Source organism: Sceloporus occidentalis, unplaced genomic scaffold (assembly GCF_023333645.1).
Source record: "Sceloporus occidentalis isolate IW3139 unplaced genomic scaffold, rSceOcc1.0.p SCAF_60, whole genome shotgun sequence".
Taxonomy (NCBI): Eukaryota; Metazoa; Chordata; class Lepidosauria; order Squamata; family Phrynosomatidae; genus Sceloporus; species Sceloporus occidentalis.
In genome coordinates, this window is record NW_028317040.1 from 2,389,600 (window position 1) to 2,416,487 (window position 26,888).

At 40.3% G+C, this 26,888-nt stretch overlaps 1 pseudogene; it reads right to left on the bottom strand.

The window, feature by feature from the left end:
• Positions 1–2,571: 2,571 nt before the first annotated feature.
• LOC149287472 (G protein-coupled receptor 83-like) overlaps positions 2,572–26,888 on the bottom strand; it is a 47,690-nt pseudogene continuing 23,373 nt past the window's right edge.

Consider the following 26,888-nt stretch of genomic DNA (forward strand, 5'->3'; position numbering starts at 1 on the left):
TTTCTCCACCAGTTAGGGTGGATAGTAAACTTCCTAAAGTCCGAGTTGGTTCCATCCACTTCCAGGAAGTTTCTGGGGTTGACTCGACCCGGATGACTCTCTCTCTCTGTCTCTCGACAGACACAATCGGGTTGTCAGAGCCGCCAGTTCTCTAAGGACCCCTCAGTCTGTGTCCATCAGAACGCTTATGAAGATGTTAGGGCACATGTCAGCGACTGCGCATGCAGTCCCTTGGGCCCTTTGGCACCTACGCCCTCTCCAATCAGCAGTTTTGGGCATTTGGAATCGCAACCCATTAGGGTTGAACAAAATGTGCACCCTGTCTCCTCAAGTCCGTCGCTCCCTCAGTTGGTGGGAGCATCTGAAAGATGGGAGGTCCTTGATTCAGCCAGCCTGGATTCTGTTGACCACGGATGCAGCCCATCTAGAGGACATTCCAGTACAAGGTACTTGGTCCTGTCCAGAGAGCCTTATGTCTTCGACCTTCAGAGAGCTCAGAGAAATCAGATTGGCGCTCCTTCACTTTGCTCCTCAAATCCGCGGCAAAGCGGTGAGAGTTCATTCAGACAACATGACGGCGGTTTATTATGTCAACAAACAGGGTGGCACGAGATCTCAACCTCTTCTCAAGGAAGTGGGAATGATCCTATCATGGGCAGAGCAGAACCTCTCCCACCTCTCTGCAGTCCACATTCGAGTTGCAAGCTCTGTGTGCCTTTGAACCTTACACCCTATTCCTGCCTGATAGGGTTCTCCTAAGGTTCCTGCCAGCTTTTTTACCGAAGATTCCTTCGTTTCAGAACATTAATCAGGTCATTTCTCTACCTGTTTTTCACCCGGATCCTTCAACAGAAGAAGAATCTCTTCTACATACTCTTGACATCCCCAGATGTCTGCAGATCTATCTGCAAAGATCCGGTGTCTTCAGGAAAGATGAAAATCTCTTTCTACAGTTTTTTGGCAGGAACAAAGGATCTAAAGCTTCTAAACCATCCCTGAGCAGGTGGATGAAGGAAGCCATCAGAGAATCCTTCTCAGCTCAAGGCTTGCCTCCTCCCGCCTTTGTTCGCGCTCACTCTACCAGAGCGGTAGCTACCTCGGCTGCTGAAAGGGGCCTCATCCCTCTTCAACATATTTGTGCTGCAGCCTCCTGGAGTTCTGACTCCACTTTTATAAGCCATTATAGGCTAAATTTAAGATGTTCGGAAGACACTGCTTTTGGGCAGTCTGTTCTAAACGTCGTTCAGCCGGAAGACCCTCCCTCATAGGTGATCTTCTAGCTACTTCCCCTCTTGTTCTGCCAGTTAGGACGTAAGGGAATCGTTAATTTCTAACGATAATTTGTTTTCCCTTAGTCCTAACGGCAGCACACTAATATCCCTCCCTCTTATATTTTTTTTATTATTCTTGTTATAGCACACTGTGGTTAGGGGTGGAGTTCCCTTTTATAGGTGGGGTAAAGGGGGTTAATTGCTTATTTAATTGTGTAAATCATTAACTTTTCACCTGTCCTAATTGTTCACAGGGGCAGTAATACCCCTCTTGTGCTGCCGTTAGGACTAAGGGAAAACAAATTATCGTTAGAAATTAACGAATCTCTGTTTGAAACAGGAGCGTCACAGAGGCTGTAGCCTGTCTTGTAAGCTGGACAAGTTTTATGTTCTTCCAGATAATATCATTTTTTGTCCCATGAAAAATCTCCCAAAACATATCAAGGTTCTGCACCAACTTAAAGCTAATACCAAATTGCCTTGAACCAGGAAAGTTAATAAGGGCAAATATATTCTCTGCAGAGAAGCCCATAAAGTCTATTAAGAGTCCATGACCAATTACTTTTCTGTTTGGAATATCCGTTTCAGGTCCAGAGAATAGAAGTCGCACAGCATGCTTGCATCTTGGAGTATCTCCTCTTGGCCGTGCAACACTTGAAAATGATTTACTACTAACTCTAGAAAGAGTTATATCTGCACTTATCTGAGTGCTGGCTGATTCACCTGTTCTTGAAATCAGTTCAGTCCTTGAATCCAGTCCATGTTTTTGTTCTGAGTTTGCTTTATTAGCATCAGTTTGTAGATTACTCCTTCCACCCAGCATTTGTGCTGCAGATGGTGTGTTCTCTGTTGTATGGTCATCTGTCAAAACAGATAATTAATTTAGGTTGCACTCAGCACTTGTTTCAGGCCCCAAACTTTGTTCAGAGCCAACTAAGAGACCAGAGCTGCATACTTCTTGCCCTTCACCTCTTCCCTCTTGCAAAGGTTGTGGCTCTGGGTGTAAATCCTTTGTACTCTTCTCCATTAGCCTTTCCACAACACACTTTATGTTCCTTGATCTTAAACTGTGTATTCGGATTTCACTTGGACACTCAGGAGTTAAAATGCTGGTGTTGGAGGCTGCAGACTGAGCTGGGATTACTGAACTGGTTTCACCTCACGGGGTCTATCACGTTCAGCTAGTTCTTGTGATTCTGGAATCGGTGCAGATATTTCAACCTCATTTATATCAACGGATAGAGTGGCAGGTACAGAACACATTTTCTCTGATAATTTCTTTATTATTTTCTCAACACCTTTAACCTTTCACTGACTGTATTGGCAAACTCTTAATCTTTAATGGGTTTGTCTTTTGCATTTGGTAAAGTTTAGTTTCCTCTCCTTGAACTTCACCTTTTAGCTTTTCAATCTCTGCAGCCTTTTCATTTATTCTTTTCTGCAGAGACAGAAGCTCAGCATTGATCTGATCAATCTGTTGCAATAACTCTGCTTTCTTAAATTGCTCTGTTACTTTTTCCTCTTTTGTTACCAAAACTTGCTTTTGCTTGCTTATGTCTTTTAACATTGCACACGAAACCTGCTGATTCTGAGAGACATCACCCAGCTTCTTATCCAGAACAGACAATGTTTTCCTGATGGAACTTTCTTTAAAGTTCTTACTCACATTTACTGTGACATTTTGGCCTTCATCCAGTTTTAGGCCTGGGACTGGATTCAGCTTAGTATCTGAAACAGAACCACTCCCTTCTGGGTCTGAGGCCATCCTCAGCCCCCCTGCAAGAGCACATTCACAAACATTATATCACAAACTAAATTCATATCATAAACTAATATAAAAAAATCTTTGTCCCTTGTCCTTACTATGTCTTAGTGTGCATTAGCTTTTTAAAATATATGTAAGGAAACACATAGGTTTTCTACTGGAGTCAAGCTATCAGAAACTTTCAAATAAGTGGTCATGCCATCAGACGCTTTTTCTTTAGATTATCAAAAGGTGCATTAGACCTGGAAATGTGATAATAATCATATAATGTTACAATTTTTAGTGGATTTTGCAGAGTTCTCACACAAATATATCTCCCTGCAAAATTTGATACGTTTATTAAACAAATTAAAGGTAAATATCCGCTCATATCTAGCAAATTACCTTTTATAACATTTCTGCGTATATTACACCATTGGACCAACACATTTACACTGCACATATCTCACACACACACCCCTATATAATATCTTACAATATGGTGCATTTTTACTGTGGAAATTTAAAGATATAGTGCCCCAAATATCAGCCCAATACATAGCAAATGTCATATTTCAACATTCTACATGGGGTTAAAAAAAATTCCCCCATTGGACCAATATATTTACACTGCACATATCTCAAGCACACCCCCTTCTATTATTTCTGAGAATATGGTGCATTTTTACTGTGAAAATTTAAAGCTATAGCGCCCCAAATATCAGCCCAGTAGACAGCAACCGTCATTTTTCAACATTCTACAGGGGGTTGAAAAAAATTCCCCCATTGGACCAATACAGTTACACTGCAGATATCTCAAACACATGCCCTTCTATTATTTCCGAGAATATGGTGCATTTTTACTGTGGAAATTTAAAGCTATAGTGCCCCAAATATCAGCCCAATACATAGCAAATGGGATTTTTCAACATTCTACAGAGGGTTAAAAAAAAAAATCCTCCATTGGGCCAATTAAGTTACAGTGCAAATATTTTTACTGTGAAAATTTAAAGCTATGGCGCCCCAAATATCCCAGTGGACAGCTAATTGGATTTTTCAACATTCTACAGGGGGTTAAAAAAAAATCCCCCGTTGGACCAATACAGTTACACTGCAGATATCTCAAACACATGCCCCTCTATGATTTCTGAGAATATGGTGCATTTTTACTGTGAAAATTTAAAGCTGTGGCGCCCCAAATATCATCCCAGTGGACAGCTAATGGGATTTTTCAACCTTCTACATGGGGTTAAAAAAAATTTCCCCATTGGACCAATACAGTTACACTGCAGATATCTCAAACACATGCCCCTCTATGATTTCTGAGAATATGGTGCATTTTTACTGTGGAAATTTAAAGCTATAGCGCCCCAAATATCAGCCCAGTAGACAGCAACTGCCATTTTTCAACATTCTAAAGGAGGTTAAAAAAAAATTCCCCATTGGACCAATACAGTTACACTGCAGATATCTCAAACACATGCCCCTCTATTATTTCCGAGAATATGGTGCATTTTTACTGTGGAAATATAAAGCTATAGCGCCCCAAATATTAGCCCAATACATAGCAAATTGGATTTTTCTAAAATCTACAGAGGGTTAAAAAAAATTCCTCCATTGGACCAATTCAGTTACAGTGCAAATATCTCAAACACACCATCCTCTATGATTTCTGAGAATATGGTGCATTTTTACTGTGAAAATCACTACAGAATGGATTTAAGTTCTTGCAACACCTATCCCCTAAATCAGTACCACTGCTGCTTGCTACTGTACCAGCTCAATGTTGAACCACTTAACCATTTTAGCCAAGCATGGGTACTATAAGTGTGGCCATTCATTTAAGTAGCAAGTTAAAAAGATGGCTGAAGTATTCAAGGGCACATAGAACCCTCTTACCCCTGCTTCTAAATCCCTCATATCTCTGCAGGATTGATCCACCATATGATGACCATAGTACTCATTCAAATATGTGTGCATTGATGAAACAGACAATTCTGCTGGAAATTACCAGGGATTGAGCCAGGACAAATAAAGCCATAAGAAGACACTTTATTTGAGTCTCTGTGCCCTAAAAAGACAGGAGGAATGCTTTCTAAACAAAAACAGAAAACAAGATGACAACAAGATGGTGGTATTTCATGTGAAATATATCGGGTGTGGTGGCATGAACAAATAAATTAACAATTATCTCTGACATGATAAAAGGATATGAACAGTGTGAAGAAATAAAGAGAAAGAAAGAAAGAAAGAAAGAAAGAGAGTGGTTGAAGCATTAATTTGAGAACATGTGGAAAACATTCAACCATGAACTGAACACAAAACATGGATGGACTAGGCACTGAGACTTTAAAAAGGTGAGTTATGGTTTTGATGCAACCTAGTAGTTAGATTTGTGCTGCTGGTTGATAAATCTTGTTGTTGATGCAGTAGTATATCTTGTATTTATTACTAGCTAAGTAAAATATGATAAATTAATTACATTCCAAACAGTGGGTATAGGTAGGACCAGATGTAGGATCATTGTTAGTTTGCTTGAACACTGATGTCACACCTGTTGCTGGCAATGGAATATTAGTTCTCGTGGTGTCGTGTTCTGCTACTGTATTTCTTGATACCCACAAATTGTTTTCTACCTAGTATTGATTGCTTCATTCACCGTAATGTTTACTGATTTTCTGAAATCTGTTATAGATTTACAACAGAGAGTTCTTAACCCATTTGTGACAATGGCTAAAATTTTTCTGATGCTTGTGTTTAGCTCTAATATTCCCCTCTGTTATTTAGTGAACTCACACAAATTACCGTATTTGCTCGATTATAAGACAAGGTTTTTTTCAGATCTGAAAAATACCCCTCGTCTTATAATCGAGGTCTTTCGGGAGGGTTTTTGAGCAAGTATGTGTGATTAATGGAATGAATGAGTATTTAAATGTTTGTGAATGAGTGTGTGTGTGTGTGTGTGTGTGTGATAGCATGGATGTGTAAGGGGGGGTGGTAGCATGGCATAGGGAGGCTGTAATCACACTCCTACCATCCCCAGGTTCCAGCATGTACTTGATAGGAGTGTGATTGCTGTTTTTATATATATATATATATATATATATATATATATATATATATTACTACCTCCAGAAATGCCTTTTTACTCCCTATATGCCCCTCTGCCCCATGATATGCCTTATGGGGCAGAGGGGCATATAGGGGGTAAAAAGGCATATTATGGGGCACAGTGGCACATAGGAGGGTATAAGACATTTCTAGATGCAGAGTGGCATATAGAGGGTTAAAAGGCACATCATGGGGCAGAGTGGCAAATGGGGGGTATAAGGCATTTCTGTGGGCAGAGTGGCAAGCCTGGGGGCAGATGTGCATAACTGGGAAATAAAAAAAAATAAAAACAAAAAATATTTTTCTCAATCATAGCTTTTATTAATTATGTAAAAAATAGTTTACATGAATTAATATTTACTAGTAAAACTTTTTTCCTATAGGGTAGTCTTATAGTCGGGCTTTTTCTTTTTTTTCCTACATTAATATTTACATTTCGATCATGTCTAATTTATCTAATGTATCTTTTTTTTTTTTTTTTTTTGTTCCTACTTTTTTGAAAAATCTTTTACTCGTCTACAAAGGCTCATGGGAAAAAAAACTATGTAGATTCGACTATTTGATGTACGTTTTGAAATAACCAATGTTTTTATGTTTTTTGTTTGCAAGTTATAGAGCAAAAATTACATGTAGCATATTGCTATTACAAAACCATTTTTTTTAAAACTGGTCATTCTTCCCTCGGATGCTATGTTTGGGACACCTTTGAAGCCGGTCAGTTCCTTTTACCCCCCGTTAAACCATATATTTTTGAAAATACATACCCCAGGGCATATCAAATGTACTACGTACTAATTCTACTACTAGCCAGTCAAACCGGTATATGTCACTGTCAAACACCACTCCAATATGTGTTTAGCAACATCTCCTGATACCAGTGATACCATTCATGCATAGGTTGGCCTGGGTGTTTGGGGGCCAAATGGCCACATTTGGGAGGTGCGAATTTTAAACATTGACATTTGGTGATCCTGTGCCCATGCCCTATTTGGGACATATTTAAACCCGGCCAATTCAATTTACCCAATGAAACAATTTGAAAACTATACAATCCAGGGTATTACAAATGCTGGTATTTTAACTCTTTCCATGCACACATTTTACCACCAGCCTTTGTTTGCAATACAATTTACAACTCCTGGTATATGTCTGCGTCAAACTACCAAATATGTGTTCAGCAACATCCCCTGGGTACAGTTATACCACCAATGCATAGGTCTGTTTGGGAGGTGGAAATTCTTTTTTTTATTTTTATTTTTATTTTGACATCTGGTCAGTTTGCACCATCAAATCATATATTTTTGAAAACTAGACACCACAGGCTATTTCAAATGCTGCTATTTTTACTCTTTCCATGTCAGGAATTTTGGGAAGATGCAGCTCCAATTTAAGGACTTGCTCAGAAAATATTTTATTTTGGTTACATTTTTGGCCATATTTTCTTTGAACTGGATGGTTCCCCTTATGATATCATGGTGACATCACTGGGGTCTTTTTACTTTTAAATTTTATTACATTTTTATTTATTTTACTATGTTTACTCCATTGACCTGTATGGTTGGCTGCAGTACCTGTAGTCAACCTGCACAGGGAGCTCAAAGGTCTCAGGAGGGTCTGGAGAGACTCCCTGGAAACTCTTTCATTTTGGCAGCTGCCATCTTGTTAGAGGCAGTATATATCTAATGGGTGGCAGTTTGAAATCAAATCTGAATTGTTTTTTTTATTGCTGAATGCCACTATATAGCGGTACTTCAGTAACACTGGCTGAGCTTCGGAGGCAATTGTTGATAACTTGAGATATATAATTATAAATTTACTTCATAAACTACCTTTTTCTTGGAAGGAATAAATATTGTAAAATACATATGTTAGAAGGGGAAATGTCTTCACATATTGTGGTGTTTTTGTGCATATACCACAATAATAATAATTTTTGAAGTGTCTTAAAATAGTGGGACATTTTGAATATTAAACCTTAATGGTTTTACTGGTTTTACTTGCATACATTATGGTTGGTAATTGGATGACTTTTCCTCATGTGCATGAAAATGAGCTAAGTTGCATTTCTTTGTATACAATTTGTTATAGATATATTATCAATGCCCTTCTTGGAAGTAGATGATTCACATTAATTCATTGCATACAACAGTTATGGTGCATTACAGATGCAAGTGCATTCACGTTAGAATTTACTCATTACCATACCGTTACCATATTTATAATGTATGCTACTAAAAACATTCATGCTTCTAGTAAATATATATATTGAACATGCTATAAATGTTACAAGATACCTGCATCTACAGAAAGCTCACAGTAAGGTTTTATACTTTAGCCACTAAAATCTCTCTCATATTATCCTACAAGAATAACCTGTGAAGTGGCTGAATGCTGTTTGCCAAGATGAGACAGAAAAAATGTGCTTTTACTTAGCAGGATACACAGGATAGCTACAGCTTTTCTTTGACATCTGTAGACTCTAGCCCTAATTTTTATATAGTCAAAGATTCAATTAACTCTAAACCCTGCTTCTGTTTCAGATGACTGTATTTGTCATTATAAAAATATCCCAATAGGATTTTAAACTATCATGAACAATACACTATCAAGAGTCATCTGCAGGGGTCACTGAGCTAAAATAAATATTGATGATATTGATTAATGGTCACTGGAGCCCAAACACTCTCCTACAGTGACATCCAAAATCAAGTCTCCATTTGTAAATACTAAATCTAGCACATGCTTCTTTCCTGTTGGCTATTCTACCAATTACCCAATTATTTGGGATGTCTCTACTCCTTGTTTGCAGACCCAACTGTTTGTTTTTTCCAGTCTACATGAGTACTTTTAGCTGATGATCCCTGATTTTACTTATGGTCCCCACCAGATCACCTCCAGATTATCTCCAAATGCACTTAGAAAATGCTGCAATTGGAAAAACAGTCCCCAGCATTTAGTTTAGTTGCACCACAAGTATGGCCGGCCAAAGAGCAACATCAGTAGTCGGGCACCGGACCTCGGCACATGCAGCCCTGGGAAGCAGTACAAAATTAACCAAAATGATCACTCAGAGTAGGGAAGAAGACAGAAGATGTTCTCTGGGGGTTGAGTATGCTACCTGTCACAGACAAAACCCTCTTGCTTTAAACACTAGTGGGTGGGCATGAACGCAATTGCTGGGCCACTAAAGAGATAACAGATAACAGCTTTCTGATCCCAATCACATAGAACAGGGGTGTCCAAGTTGTTTCTGCAGTGGGCCACTTAATCAGAATTGTATAGGTGCGAGGGCCGCACTAATTTTTCACTGAGAGAAAATATGGCCTTTAATAAAATATGCAGATTAAAATAAAGTAAATGACACAAAACCTTTACTTTTCCTCTCACTGATTTCTGGGATTTCTGGGCCTACAAATTCAGGATTCTGGATAAGTAAAAATAAAATAGTTCTATTTATGTTAGGGATGCACTAAAATGAAAATTCTGGACCAAAACCGAAAATTCAGGGTTCACTTAGCCGAAACTGAAAGTGACCCCCACACACACTTTTATTAAAAGTAAGTTACACACCAAAATTGTACAAAAAAATGATATATTATGATTGTTAACAGCAATCTCAGGCATACCCAGATTCCAGCATGTACTGGTTGGCTGGGCATTGTATTTTTTGTCCAATTTTAGTGTGTAACCATGCTTTTATTAAAAGTAACACAACAATATGACTTGTATACCCAGGCAACCAGTGAATGCTGGAACCTAGGCATGATGGGACTGTGATTGCTGTTAGCAGATTGCTGTTAGCAATCACACTCCTATCATCCCAAGTCAGCCAATACATGCTGGTATAGGGTGGCTGTAAGTGCAGACCCCATACTGCTGGCAGCATCAATACACAAGGGGGGCAGCTAGCCAGGTTTCATCATGTACTGGTTGACTTGGCATGATAGGAGTGTGATTGCTAACAGCAAACACACTCTTTTTATACCCAGGCAACCAGTAAATGCTGGAACCTAGGCATGATGGGACTGTGATTGCTGTTAGCAGATTGCTGTTAGCTGTTAGCAATCACACTCCTATCATCCCAAGTCAGCCAATACGTGCTAGTACAGGGTGGCTGTAAGTGCAGACCCCATACTGCTGGCAGCATCAATACACAAGGGGGGCAGCTAGCCAGGTTTCAGCATGTACTGGCTGACTTGGCATGATAGGAGTGTGATTGCTAACAGCAATCACAGTCCCATCATGCCTAGGTTCCAGCACTTACACATCCATGCTATCACACACACACAAATTCATTCATTCACAGATTCATTCCCTCAATCAGACATACTCATTCACACAACCTTCCCCACCCCCTTACCTGCTCTACAGCTCTCGATGCCGCTCACAGACTTCAGCAGGGGGCGCGGCCTCCCTCGTTCTCCCCACAGAGGAGGCAGGACTGGATCAGAGAATAGCCCCTCCCATAAGTAAGCAGCAGGGCTCTTGTGATCCTGGCTGCCGATCTCACGCGGGCCGCACCTCTAGGTTCCGCGGGCCGCATGTTGGACGCCCCTGACATAGAAGGTCAGTACCAGGAGGGTAGCGGCAATTTATCAAAATAGGCTTTCACCATTTCAGAGGTGCTACTCTGACTGGGGAGCTTGGGTGGTACAAGTACCCACCAAAGTATCAAGGTCAGCTGCCCAAATGAATGATGCTCCGGTGGGTCTAGTGCAGCTGCTCGGCATGGTTGCAAAGAAATGGGAATTGGACATGTGGCCGGCACTACTGCTACTGTTGCTTATTAAGGACTTCTGCATCTCTCTCAAAAATGTCCCCCTTTTTTGCTGCATCTCGTGCACCCTACAGACAAGCATGTCTCCAACTTTTAACATAATTTTATTAGGGCCAACTTGACCTTAAACATTGGGTCACAGAAGGTGGCCAGCATGCACTCTGGGGTGTCCCTGATGACTTTCATATCAGCCTACTGACCAGCTTCACAACCTCCACTTGTAATCTTATTCCTTGGAAAGACATCATTTTGTTCCAGCAAGTAATACATGTGTTGTTCAAGGTTGGTAAGTAGGGGGAAGACCCGGCCCAAAGTAGCAGCGCTCTGTCTTAAATCATCGGTCACACCCCTGCCCCATTAATGCCCACTCCCTTCTACCCAGTGGGCTGGACACCTCAATGCTCTGCTCAGAGGACGTGGAGTAAAGAGCCCACTGCTGCTCTAGGATCCATGGTGGAGTTCCAGCAGGTGACTACATCTTGACGTAGACGGTGATGGGGTAGGCCTGTGTTTTCCTGTTCCTTCCTCAACTGCTTTCTTGCCTTCATGCTATGGCAAAAGTGCCTGGCAATCCTATGGCACTTTTCAATCAGTTTCGAAAGCCTACACTGGCCATCAGCTGGAATAGCTGCCCTTGTTTCCTGCCCCATCAGTCACCACATTTCCCATTTCTACTGCTGTGTCTGCCTGTGGTCCAATCCACTACACTAGCATCTTCCTATGAGCGGCCAAAATATGAGCTAATGTGTGCTTCTCATCTATAACCTTTAGAGTGGAGTAGGAAAGTATCCGTAACCCTGCTGCGCTTCTGCTGCAGTTCCACCCCTCCTTTCACCCCGTGTGCCTCTACCTACACTAGCTATCATGGTCCTGTCCTTATCCTCCAGATATTTGGGCAGCCACCGGTATATCGTTAATGAAATAAAGGCATGCTGTGCATTAGTGGCCCTCAATATGCCACCTGTGGAGTGGATGTTTTGTCCAGCTGCCTTGGACAGCTTGGTCTTTAACAATGACACACAAGACTGGTAAAGTGAGGACAGTATAATCCTGAAGGTGGTGTGACAGGGGAGGCTGTAGTGGGGAGCGTGAGCCCCTAGCAGCTGCCAGAAGAACTCCATCTCGGTTATTGAGAAGGAAGAACTTCCAACAGCGATAAACTGACCAAGCAGTTGTGTCACTTTATTTGACTGTTGCTTTCACATGCACCTTGAATAAAAAGCCCCAAAGGGTTCTAGGGTTGGCTAATGCAGTGGATGTCTGTGCCTTACCTGTCTCTGGGAATCAGTCGCATCCTTTGAGATGGCTGAGGCCTCACCATATCCTTTGATCTGGCAGTTGCTGCTGCTGGCGGTTTCCTGTTGTTGCCAATGCCTTCACTTTCCCCTGAAGCAAAGCGGCATTGTGGTGTGTAAGTAGGTATTGATTCATCCCAGAATTGGTGAAATGTCCTTTAACCTTATCTCTGCTCACCTTATGACACAACCTGCACCTTCTATTGTCACCATCTCCCATAGTCTCAAAATGCTTTACTACCATGTTGTCCACCAGATGAGAAAGCAGATGTATTCGTTGTTTTTTGTGCTGGTGGTGGTGGAAGTGTTGCCAGTACATGAAGGAGAACATGTGGCATAGGTATGCTGCTGCTTCTGCACAGTGGAAGGAGGAACACATTCAACCAAGAAATTGTTAGATTTGTCACATGACTCCTCCAAGTCTGGTTTATAATCTAAATCCAGGTCATTGTCTTCAACAACATCATCATAAAATATGACCATATCCTTTTACATCTGGGGAGATGGTTCACGCCTGCTGCAAGCATAGACCTTGCCTCTTCTTCCTCACTATCTTCTGGGGCAAAAATAGATGTGTTGCTATCATCCGACAGTGCAACTGCTTGCTGCCCCTCTTTGCTCTGGAGAGTGCTGCCAGTGCTTACAGTAGTGGTATCGCCAGGGGTGGTTAGGGTTACACTGGCAGTGGTGGCTTTATTCCATGCTTCACCATAAAATATCTTGCACGCTACAATTACAACCAAGGAGTCAACCAATTACAACCAAGGAATCACTGAGGGGTCAGGATCTAGGGCGAATTGTGACTAAAACTGTGCCTTACTTTGGAGGGTAAGGTGGACAGGATTTTAGCGCTACTAGTAGATTGAGGATGTTCGTAGGTACTGCTCCCGCTGCTGGTAGGGGTAGTTCAATTTCTGACTTCAAGCAAGAAAGCTTCTTCCTACTTGGGACTGGTATACCGGTGATCACCTGACTATTTTTTTGTACAGCCTGCTGCCAGCTCTGCCCATCTCACTAACACTGTAATTAATGCTTCTTATGCATATTTCCAAAAGTTTTTTATACTCGCCAGTAAAAATGAAAAAAAAAAGTATACCCTTTACTCAGGAATTTCACACGGTCAAATACCAGATTTTGTCATCAATATTTATTATTCGGTAATGAATTGAACATAATAAAAAATATTTTGTTTTATCCATAAATTAGAGGTTTAGCTGGTAGCCTAAATGAGCAACTGTCTTAAATTACTTAGGTACAGGTTTTAAATTTCAAACAACTGAAAGACAGTCACACTGTCTGCAAGGCCAGTAGAATGCCTTGTTTTATCACCAATATTTATTTATAAAAAAAAGAAAATTGATATTATAATAAAAAATTAACTTGTTTACAAATTACAGGTTTGGCTAGTAGCATAAATGGGCAACTGTCTTAATCCACTAAATCTATTTAGGAACATGGGGGTGGTGGAAAATGTCTGCTGTTGTCCTTGTAATACACTACAATAGTACACTAGAGGTTCTTCCATCCACCCACCCTTACAACAGTACAGTTTCTGCACCACAATAAACTATTAAATTGCAGTGTGGTAGGTAAGAGCATTAATTTCAGCCTGTCACTGTCTTACACTTCAACTCTCATCAGTCTGTAACTGCTACTGCTGACATGTTAACATGGCATCAGGACATTTATATATCTAATGCTTCTCCCTTTCTCTTGTAAACGCTGATTGGCATTGAAAAATTCCCACAGGTTATTGGGCCCATCCACCACAGCCATAACCATCCCATATTTTATGGCTACTTCTACCTGCCAGTCATTGATATGTACCCTCCTACACACAGTCCCTCCAACTTTACCTTGTCAACGAGCACCAAATCTGCTTGTAATGGTGACGGCTACAGGTGGAGATGAATGGGGGAATCAAGACAAATTCTTGGCACTCTTGCAGTTTGTTTCTTTAGAGATCGCCCTCGTTATCATTGATTCGTATGAAAGCACAGGTCTGGTGTTTAGGAACTATAAGTTGAGAGCAACTTCTCTATAAAGTGAACAAGGAACAATTAGATTAGGGAGGACTTTAGGGAATTAAGCTATATAAATAAGGAATAAATACTTCCATTCAGTTTTTAAGCATGTGTGTTTACAGAGGAATAAGTTCTGCTTGAAGTCTCCAAAGTAAAAACACAAATCCATGGGACCCAATAGGACTAGGGTAACCACACGTCCAGAATTGCCTGGGACAGTCCCGGAATGACAGCTCTTCGTAGAGGTTTATCTTGGGGTGACATTTTAAGAAGCCACCCCTGTCTATCGGAAAGAGAATTGAGCCTACCAGGTCCGTTCAATAATTTTTCTGGGTGGCCACCAGCGTGGCTCAATAATTTTCCTGGGCGCCATACCCGCTCAATTATTATTATTATTATTATTATTTTTTTTTTGTGGGGCAGTCCCAATTTTGTGCATTTATAAGCCACCAGCTACCAGAAAGTAACCCTCAACAAGATGTAATTCCATGGACTTTAGTAATGACATAATCGTAACAATAAAATGAAATGTTGTTTTAAAGGTATACTTTTCAATACTAAAAGATACAATTAATACTTTTCTCAAATTATTTTCCCTATTCCTTCAGTTTTCTTTGGTCAACCGAGGAGAGTGGGATGCTCCCTGTCTTTGCACACACAATATTGTTATGCTGCAATAAATTGTTCATCACACATGTATTGACGAAGCATAAGCCATCTTTGCAATCATAGTTGGGACATCTTCCAACTGTCCTGCTTTTTTTGTGAGAAATTCCAATTTTTTTTGTCCTATCAGCAACATAGGATCACGCATCTGTGACATGAATCATGCAGATGGTGCTAAACATTTTCCAAGATAGATAGCAGTGATAGTGAACAGGGGTCTAAAGCAGCAAAGTCAAGGAAGATAAAGTGGATGTGCCGTTTCTGAGACTTGTTGAGCACAACTTACACCTGCATTACAACAGTAACTGATAACTGTCATAGAGCATATTGCACTCTGTGTAGACGAGAGCTTGGAATTGGTCATGATGGTGAAGGGGACATCAAAATTCACATATCTAGTGAAAGGGCATATATTTTTGTGACTTTCTCTTCATCACTTACCCTTCTCCCACTCCTTTCTTCTTCTTTAAGTCATGCATGTGCTAGGAGCACAAGGTCTGTTTCTTCGGACCTCTGCTTCAGTGCTCCCTCACAGTGCAAGGCCTCAGTGCTGAGTTCTGGAAAATGAAGTTATATCCTGGCGCCCAGTATCAATCACCAGCACATAGTGTTGGGGTGTGCTGAAGGTATAGACCTTGTGCTTCCTTAATTTTTTCTTAATCCTTAATCTGTGATCTCCCTAACCAGCCCTGCACCTGACACCCAGGCTATAAATCTTGTTCTGTCAATATGTTGCCCTGATGTAAAATATCCCCAACTGATATTTTTGCTTCAGTTAATACCAAATTATTGGGGCAAGTTAAATAATAAAATTTGAGGTTAGATCTCTTACTTTAAATTAGTCTTTGAATTTTTGTAAAGGCTATAGAGGTCCATGACATTGAAAACATGCCTGTTCTCTTTTGTCTCATGAAGCTTAACCTTACTCTTCCTCTCATGTTCTTCTCCTGTTTTGATGACTTTCATGTGACATCAAGAGGCCAGTACGTGAGCGAATTAACTAGCCTGAACTTGAAAGATGAAAAACTTCACAGCTGACAATGTGTTGTGTGGGTTCCAGGCTTGTCACAGCTTGGAGTAATACTGCAATTAAAGCCCACTCACAGCATAATTATAAGGAGCACAAACTGAATTCACAGGTAACCCAAAGAATCTAAGAAGCCAACTACAAGAACAATTGTGTGAAGAGTTGTAATTTTACAGAAGTTGATTACATGTCGCTACTATCAGAAACCAGGGGATCTTTTTTTTTCTTCTTCTGTAACCAACTGGCTTGGAAATGTTTGGTTGTCTCTTTGTAATAAAGTGCCTCATATATTATACAGGTTGAGAGATCCATTTATTACTGTCAAGGAAGTTTGTGCCTCCCCCAAAAGCATCACATATATGAGATTAAGTTAAATGTTTATTCCCCTCCTGAACAACAGAAATGACCTTAATAGCAACCAGTTTATTCTGTCTTTTTCCTATCTGTAACGCTGGATGTAGAATATAGTGTTGTGAGAAGACAAACATCTTGGCAAATATTTTTATGGCAATAAATGACAGAAACACATGATCTGCAAGTTCATGCGGGTTGTCTGTATAAGCATGTTTACATAAGCAAATTAAGTTTTTCACTAATGTTCGTTCACATTTTCACTTGCATCAAGTTATACATGACTTGCATCAATTTGTCCAAGACCGGGGGGGCTGGCAGCCTAAGGCCTGGGGGGCAAGTCTAGTCAAGTGGCCCATTGCGCCACCAAAGCGGCTGTGAGCGACATTGAAAGCGGCTGTCGTGCGGCAGTCACTCCAATGGTGCCTAATGAAATTACAGCGGCCGGCGTGCACGCACCGTGCCGCCCAATGGCCATGCCTCAGCTCTTCATCCCACCCCTTTTTAAGAGCTCAGGCACGGCCATTGGGTATTTGGCACCTGTGGCAGATCCTGTATGTGGCACCCACACACACATTAAAACTGCATAGTTTCTATAGTTAGGCAAACATTGACAGGGGTACAGCATAATTGTTATCATTATATACTGAGGCACACATTAACGGTGGTACAGCATAACTGTTATCATTATATACTTAGGGATTACACTGTACCACCGTCAATGTGTGCCTATACATTGAGCCAGACACTGACAATACTGCAGTACAACCCCTATCACTATATACTAAGCCAAACATTGATGTGGTGTAGGCCTTCCACTTCAGTGACCGGCTTGGTATATAGTAGGGATGCACCGAAATGAAAATTCTGGCCCGAAACTGAAAATTCAGCATTCACTTGGCCAAAAAAAACAAAAAACTTTAAAATACTTTATTAAAAGTAACACGCTAAAGTTAGACAACAAAAATCAAGCCCATGAGCAGTGAGGGATAATAAGAAAAAACCTTTGGGTAGGCACAAAGCCCATCTGTTGCCTCCACACCGTATACAGCCACCAGTGAGATGCTGAGATTAAAATCAACCTATAGGAAGCATAGAGCTCAGTCTTTACCTTCCCCCTTTTTCCCCATTCCATGAAAAGCAGGATGTGAGCTATATATGATAAAATACTGCCTGGGGCATACAGCCCATCATTAAAGCTTAAAGGCTGATTAATCTATGCAAGGGCATTTGTAGACTATACCTCACCCCATCTCCATTCCCTATGTTTGAGATGGAGTGAAATCTAGTATTCATGCTCCGCAAAAATAATATACAAATAAAATATACCTTACTTATAAGTCCTCTGATACTGTGCCATCGTTTGGATAAAAACTTAAAAGATTACTGTGTTGAAAATTCCATGATTGGGCTTTCATTATCCTAACATGTATTACAAGTAGGGAATAAGTCAAACATTTTTAATACTTGCTGTCAAATACATGTTATCCAGTATATTTCTTTTATATTGGTGTAGGGTCAGAAGGAGGGAAGACTGTACTGACTCTGACAGTCTCCTTCTAATCGAGTCAGAGTGGAAAGTACATTTGTTTTTTTTAAATCTGGTCTTTGGGTAACTGCATGCCAAGGAGCATGGTGGTTTGTTTAGAAGAAGAAAAAAAAAGCCCAGGGTCCAAACAGTAGTAAAGGTGGCCCTGTCAAGTTTATACCATTATTCCCTGTATACATACAAAAATGCAATGGCTTTGTCAAGAATAGGGTCAATAAATGTCACATTTACAATGGGCGTAAGAAGTGGCTTATGAAACAGTCTTACATCAAATAATTTCTTATTAATGTTTACATAACTAGAAACAGAAATAATTAAAGAAATATTTATCTTTGTTTAACACAATGTTATTAAATGTTATTGGCATCTTAAGCTTTAAAGATAAGAAAAACAATGAGCAAGAGGACACGATTAGTGTTTAATGTTCAACATTGCTAGCACCAAGGATACTTATACTCATCGCCGTACACATCTTGAGCTGCAGTCCATAAAATGCGGTTTTATACCTTTTGTGGTGGTTGAGATTTGTTAACTGATATTATTCTGAACTTTGCCTCGTCTTGTATAGTGGAATTAGATCCATTATGTGTATAGTTCTATATTTTGTATTTCTTTGTTTGCATATGTCTGTTATCGACATTTACAGGTCAGTGTTTATAGTTTGCACATTAGTAGTAGACCTAATGCTGTGGGAGGAAGGACCTTGCTTGAACCTGGCTTCCTCCCATGCTTCTCTGTATGGCATGAGCACAGGTTGAAGAACAGTGTCCTGGGATTGTGAAACTCCTTGGCACATACCCAGCAATGATTTAAGCTCCCGTCTGAAGCTCTCATTAAGCCAGCAGTAAATAAAAGGGTTATAGCAGGTGCTACTCATAGCAAACCAGTGCAGTGCAAAGTACAATAAGAACCACATAACAATTTAGTGGAAACCAACAGACTGCAAATACAACCACGACCAGGACCAACATTTTAATGCTTTTCTTCTTGTTCTTGCAGTGTGTGATATACTGTTCAGTTGTGATGTCTCCAATGGCATTTCTCATCCACAGCTTCTTAGCCAAATGACTGTATGTGACTGTTATAATAAGGAGGGGCAACAGATAGAGAAGCAGGAAGGTAGAAAGATCCAAATATTTCCAGACCACTTCTGCAGGTTCAGGAAAGTCAGGAATGCACAGGCTTCTTACTGTAGTTTCCCTAAAAAACAAACAACAAAAAAACTATGTATATGAAGTTGTAGCAAACTATTATAGACAGGCCTTGTTTTACAGCAACTTGGCTAACACTGATTCATAATGATATCACTATAGACTTGATCTCAAGTTACTACATGAGTAGAAAATGAGTAGTATATAAAAATGAATCTGGTTTATAGTTTGAGACGTGATTTTATCACAGTAGCAACCAATGAAATGGTCCAGTCAGCAGGAATATTTTTTTTTAGCATGGTGAGAACTTTACATAATTTACATAAAATAATATCTATAAATCCATTTTATTATATTGGTATTTTATGTGCATGATATTACAGTATTTGCTCCTTTATAAGACGACCACCCAAAATGTTTTACTAGTAAATAGTCACATGTAAACTATTTTTTCATATTTAACAAACACTATGATTGCCAACCTGCCCCCCAGTTATGCACATCTGCCCCCAGGCTTGCCACTCTGCCCTTCCAGATATGCCTTATACCCCCTTATATGCCACTCTACCTCCCAGATAAGCCTTATAACCCCCCCATGCTTGCAGACAACCTCTGCTTCTGCCCGGCTCTTCTGCTGGGGCTTCTATGATGGAGCAGCAGAATGTCATGTCATGCCGGCGCTTTGTCATAGAAGCCCCAGATGAAGTGCTGGCAGCAGCGGTTGTCTGGCAGACGTCCACCGGATGCCAGAGAGGAGGATCCCTGTCCCATGCAGTGCTGTGGGGGATCTAAGTCTTATAGCCAGACCTCTATTTGAGGTCCGATTATAAGACAACCTCAAATTTAAGAGACAATACGGTAAATAAAAATATATACAACTGTCTCTTTGCAATTTAACCATACAATGTGAGAGGGCAATAAGACCAAAATCAGAATCCCTGAAAATCATACAGCATTCCCAATGTTTTCTCACTGATAACACTCAACAAATTAGCATTTTAACTTTGTTCCTTTTATTATTAAATTTGATTTTTATTGTTCATGCAGTTTTAAAATATTGTAATCACATCTGTGGTATTCAGCCATGTATTAAAATGGCAGTTTACTGTCCCTGACAACCACACTTAAAAAGGCTTTGTCTGAGGTAAAAGCTAAGGCTCTCCCTCTACTTCTTGGTCTGATAATTCTCACCACTGGCAGAATCCCCAATGGAATCAATGGGTCTGCTTTTTGCTAATGCACATGGTGGTAAGTATATCATGTACAAAGAGATGTGTTTGGCCATACAAGTGAGACACCATGGACATTTAAAAGGACCTCCCAGATATCATATGCATTAAAGGTTTTTTTTGATGTTTATATGATTATGCTATTGAATGAAGGATATTATTTTGATCTATTATTGGCTTCATAATGCAAAGACTATCATACTGGACCTACAAGGGTTATTTTGTCCATACATTCTTGTTAATATAATTGTTTATTTACTGGTTTCTGTGATATTAAATACAAACACATTATCTGAAATAAATCTAATATAAAATGTTGCTAGGATACAATGCCTCAGGAATGCACAATGGCTTAGACCATGTCTCATCTGCTTCAGAAATGAGGCAGTCTAGAACATTTAGATCCTGTATTTTTTAACAAGACACTGGAGGAAAACAACAAAATATCAAATTAGAATGCTTTGCATGCAATCAGCATCAGCCATTGAAAATAAAATAAGCGGCCAGGGCTTATTAATAACTTTTTTTATGAAATATAATTGTGAGACTTTTAAGATAATGTGAAAATCATTAAACATAATAACCTTTCAGTTTATTGGTACAGTAGACATTTACTTGAAATGTTTTTTTAATCATAAATGTTCTAATAAACAGTTCTAATAATTCTGACAAAAGTGAATGTTTTTCTGTTAGATCAAAATATGGGTAATGGTATGGAGCTTAATTTATCTCTGCTACTAATATTGAAAGGTGTATGATTTATTATCTGTTGTGCTGCATGGAAACAGTTTTTTCCCCAATAGCCGGGAATGTAGAATCCTCTTTTTTTTTTTGTGTCATTGGTTCATGTGTATCTTTATTACTATTTATTGTATACAAGCTTAAGCCTCTCAGTCAAGATAAACCCCAGCAGATAACATAAGAGAGAACTTGAATACGTAAATATTTCTTACTGCTGTTATCGCCTCCTTTTCATATACATCCTAGGTGTGTGTGTGTGTGTGTGTGTACACAGTATATACCGTATTTGCTCGATTATAAGAGGAGGTTTTTTTCAGAGCAAATGCTCTGAAAAATACCCCTCGTCTTATAACCGGTGCTTTGTTCGCGAGCAGCGTCTCTTGTACTAGCAGCAGGAGAACAGGAACCCAGCAGAGTCGTCACATGACTCTGCCCCCCTCCTTCTCCCTCCATCTAGGGGCAGGACAAGAGAAGTTGCAGAGGGAAGAAGCCGGGCCCCTGCAGAAGTCTGCGAGTGAGAGATCTGCAGTTCAGGTAAGGGGTGGGGGCGGGTTTATGAGCATGTATGTGTGATTGAGGGAATGAATGAGTATTTAAATGTTTGTGAATGAGTGTGTGTGTGTGTGTGTGTGTGTGTGAATAGCATGGATGTGTAGGGGGGGTAGCATAGCATAGGGAGGCTGTAATTACACTCATCGTCCTCAGGTTCCAGAATGTACTGGCTGCTTGGGCTTGATAGGAGTGTGATTCCTGTTAGCAATTATATATATATATATACCTCCAGAAATGCATTTTAACCCCCTATATACCACTCTGCCCTATAATATGCCTTTTAACCCCCTATATGCCCACTCTGGCAATATCATGGGGCAGAGGGGCATATATACATTCATCACTATAACTCAACATGAGGTTTAACATATTGATCCAGCAAAGATACACTTGAAATATATATCATATTCATGCATCTGTTAGTTTGAGCTTATATATAACAACTTTTGAACTGATTTTTAAGCTTGAGAACTTGCATTGATAAATGCTTGCTTTTAACTGAACATACACCATTGATGAGCCCTTATGGAGCTCTTACATCATTTTTAGTGAAAATGCTATTATTTAAACAGTTTTGCATACCTGTAGAATAATGAGACAGTTTGCAGTCAGTGTCATTCTAGCTGTTTGGCTTTTTTTATTGCCACTTTTGGTCAAAATGTCACTTACTCCCTCATTACAGCATTCAGCACCACCTACAGGCTGCTTCATCAATACCTTACATAGTACTCCAAGAACTGTACTAATAAGACCAAAAACATGTGAGAGGTATATGTTTTTTAACAATTTTTACAGTCCACTTTACAGTCCATCATATCTCCAGGTGAAAAAAACAAGAATAGGAGAGCGGTTCGTGTCAGTAGATCTTTTTTGGGTAGCCATGGCTTTGGAATTGGTAGCAGAGATCTTCTTCCAGTGGTGAAGGAGGTTCTGAAAATGATGATCAGCTGCTGGGTTATCAGACGGAAGAAAACTTGAGGGCCAGAGATGAGGTTAGTAACCAAGACCTACACAGAAGAGGGAAGGTTTCAGAGATTCAAGCAGTTGTAGGAAAGTTCGGCAAGAAGGAGAAGAGATGCCCAGTCTGATTGACCTGTGGAGACATACATGCATAGGTATTGTTTTAGAACCTGGTTGGTTATTTAGGCTTGTCAGTTGGATTCAGGGTGGTATGCAGAGGAGAATTGTAGTTGGATTCCAAGATGAGCACACAGGAATGTCCCGATTCAGCAATGGGAGTGTAGTTATGATTTTTCAAATTGTCTGGACAAGGCATTGGCTTTAATGTTCTCAGAACTGAGTCGGTAGGTTATGATGAGATTGAAGAGGGTGAAAAATAAAGCCTTTCGGGCTTGATGTGGGTTTCGCCATTTGGTTTTTTCTAGGTAGAGGAAATTTATATGATCAGTGATTATAGTCATGGGAGTTACAGCACCTTACAGCAAATGTTTCTACTCCTCCAAGGCCATCTTGATGGCTTAATTTTACAGCTACTAATGTCATAGTTTATTTTTGAAGCTTGTACCGCCGGTTAGATATCTGGTTTGTTGAGATATTGCCCCTGCCCCCAACTCTGGGGCATCAACTTCCACGATGAATGGACGTGTAGGATCTGAACTGCAGAAGACAGGTGCGGATAAGAAGGCTTGTTTGAGATTATCAAAAGCTAAAGTGAGAGCAGAGGCAGGGGCCACAATTTGGGGAACGTTTTTTATAAAGCGACAGTAGAAATTGGCGAAACCTAGGAATTGTTGGATCCCCTTGAGGTCGGTAGGTCGTTGCCATAGCTGTGACCTTATCTGTATCTCTAAGCCAGTCTCTAAAATTAAATACCAAGGAAAGGTGATACGGTTCTGCTCAAACTCACACTTCTCGACAAATAAGGAGTTTTCTCAAGGCACTGTAAAACTTGTCCAACATGTTTTCGATGTTCACTGAGATCATGAGAGTGAATAAGGATATTGTCTAAATAAATCAGCACACGCATCAGTAACATATCTCAGAATATGTCTATGAAACCTTGAAAGAAAGTTGGGACATTACACAAGCCGAATGGCATCACTAGATATTTATAATGTCCATATCTGGTGTTAAAGGCTTTTACTCACCATTCTCTCGGATTTTAATAAGTTGTACACCCCCTGGAGATCTAGCTTGGTGAACTTTAGCACCTTGGAGCTGGTCATAGAATTCAGTGATCATAGGCAAGGGATATTTGTTTTTGACAGTCATTTTGTTCAAACCATGATCGTCTATACAAGGCCAGAGAGTCCCATCTCTCTTTTGAACAAAGAAGAATACTACGCCAGCTAGAGAATATGAAAGTTGGATGAAACTTTTATTTAAACTGTCGATATATTCGGCCAGGGCCCAATTTTCAGGTTTGGAAAGAGGGTAGGTACAGCCTGTCAAGCGGGACATGCCAGGCTGCAATTCTATGGAACAGTCGTGCAAGCGATCAGGTACAGTATCAGCTTTCTGTTTTGGAGAACAAATCAAAGTAGTCCCAGTAGTGAGTGGGAACAACAGTACGAGGGTCCTTAGAAACAGGTTCTAAGACTCTCAAGGGACATGTACAGCAAGAAGCGTGACAACCCAGGTCCCAGGCCGTGATTTGTCCCTCCTTCCAAACAATTGTGGAATTCAGGCTTTGAAGCCATGGTAGACCAAGAATCACAGGCATATGCAAACTAATCACTGAGATATTCTTGGTGTAGAAGCCCAAGAGATAATTGGAGGAGAGGAGTTTTGAAAATAATGACACCTTGCCCGAGCAGTGTACCATCCAAAGCATCAATGGAACTAAAATTTGTTTTACGTAACAAGGGAATATCTTGTCTGGTGGCCCACGCTTTATCCATGAAATTACCAGCTGCTCCAGAGTCAATGAAAGCTTTTGTGGTCACTTGGCCTTTCCACAAGAAGGTTTGAGGCATAAAAATAGTGATTGCCTCTGTTGTCCACTAAGCTTGAGAGTTTCCTGGCTTGTTGGGACAACTGTACGCTTGGAGACCCCTCTACCCACAATAAAGGCATAGGCCCAAAGTACGGCGTCGCTGTTTCTCTGTACATGAGAGGTGAAGCATGGGCCCAATCTACATGGGTTTAACGGTGGATGGAGAAACTTCTGTAGTAGCAGGGGAGGTAGAAACCTGAACCAGAGGATAAATAGGACGGTTTCACCTCTCTCTCTATCCCATTGACGTCACTGTAGGTTATGGGCGCAACCTATAGAAAACACAAGGCAGAGAGCAATAAAGCCCTCAAGATTCTCGGGTAGATCTCTGTATGTAAGAGCATCTTTAATTGAATCATTCAGATCCCTACGAAAGGAAGCCTTGAGAGTTTGGGAATTCCAATCAGTCTTGTAGGCCAAAGTCCAGAATATAACCGCATATTGAGCCACAGATTTCCTTCCCTGATAAAGGTCCATAAGACTGGATTCAGCCATCTCTTCTCTCCATGGAGTGCCAAACACGGTCCTAATGGCGGCTATAAAGGCATCTGCGTTGTCCAGCAACAAGGAATTGTGTTCCATGAAAGAATAGGCCCAGGCTAAGGCTACCCTAAGAAGCAGAATTATAATGAACCCTACCTGATTGGCGTGAGCAGCAAAAATCTCTTGCGGTTTTCTAAAATGAAGTTGACACTAGTTTTAAAAAGCCCCGACATTCCCGATGGTCACCAGCGAACTTATCAGGCACCGCCATTTTAGAGGGCTTAACTCCAGACGTACCAGTGGCTTCTGCCAGGGCTGGAGATGAAGCAGATGAGGTTAGACCTCTGAGCAAATCGTGATAGTTTCCATCTTCCGCTAACAAGCACTAAAGATGATAGGTCTTGTCTTGTGGATAAGTGTACCATAACCGTTGGATCCATGTTAAAGAGATAACATGTAACACTGGATGAACCCACAATGCAAAACATTATTTCACAAAGCTCCCCTTTGGTAGTGAAAAAAACTACCAGGTTTTAAGGGGTATCATGATATAATGAGCTTAATTTTCCTTTGTTAGATCACTATCAAGCATCATTTTCAGAAAACCAAATATAACTAAATTGGGACAACTGTGTATGCCTCAAACCTCCAAGTATCACATAGTGATCTCATATCTCACGACTTCCATAGTCCACAATCTAGAGGCCGAAAAAAATATTATACGAGAATACCAGTGTCTGTGGCAAGGTGCTTGGAAGTCAATATTAAATCGGTGCCTATGAGCCATTTAGTGAAATGTCCACTACTATCCTGCCTACCACCCTGGCAAGACCACCAAAGTAATTTTAAAGCTGATGATTTGGGCTAAACTAAAAACTAGTTGGAGTTATAAATATCTTGAAAGATGATGTGACGCATACATAGACAGACACTTTTTTAATTTTACAAAATATATGGCACCTGATGATGGATGCCTGCAATACTAGAACCATATATTCCATGATTGAATTCAGAAATGTATTGAGAAAAAGCACTAATATTTCTACAATAAGTCTGTATTAAAGCCCCTTTTACCTGTCAGAATTTCAGAAGAAATTCATCCTAATCCATTATGCTGATACTGCTACTTTCTACTATAAATAGGTATAACTGGGAATTTTGTGATAGGATATCTATAAATATCCTCTTTCAGTTAAGTTGCAAACAAGCACTCGACCACCAGGTTGTAAATCATTCCCATGGATTCTTCTATCATAGTACTTTTCCTCTTGTTGCTTCTTTGCTGGCTGTTTTGGATGCAATGTGGTATGCTTCGCTCAGAGCTGTGCGGACTACTCACTACTGGCGCCCTGTGCGGACTACTCCTCTGGCGCCCCCCCCATCCCAAAAAAAGAAAGGAATAAAAACTTGTAACAAAACCACTTCATTGTCTGGCTTAGTAGTAGGGATGCACCGAAACACATTCTGGACTGAAACCGAAAGTGCAGCATTTACCTGGCCAAAACCAAATATGACCCCCCACACACCATAAAAAAATCTAACACTTTTATTTAAAGTAAGTAACACACCAAAATAGGACAAAACAATTAAATAATATTATATATATATATATATATATATATGATTAACAGCAATCACATTCCTATCATGCCCAGGCATACCCAGATTCCAGGATTTACTCACAGACTTGGCATGATAGGAGTATGATTGCCCTATCTACCCCTTCTCACTCTCTTCTGCCCTATCTACCCCTTCTCACTCCCTTCTCCCTATCTACCCCCTCCTAACTATCTACCCTCTCCCACTTTGAAGTTCACTTACCTTTCAGGAGTCCTGCGGTGGGGGTGCAAGGCCTCTGCCTCCCAGCTCTGTATGGAACAGTATAGAATGATGGGAGTTATGATGTACTTTTAGAGCATAATTAGATAATGAAAAAGACATTGGAAATGGTACAGCATAAC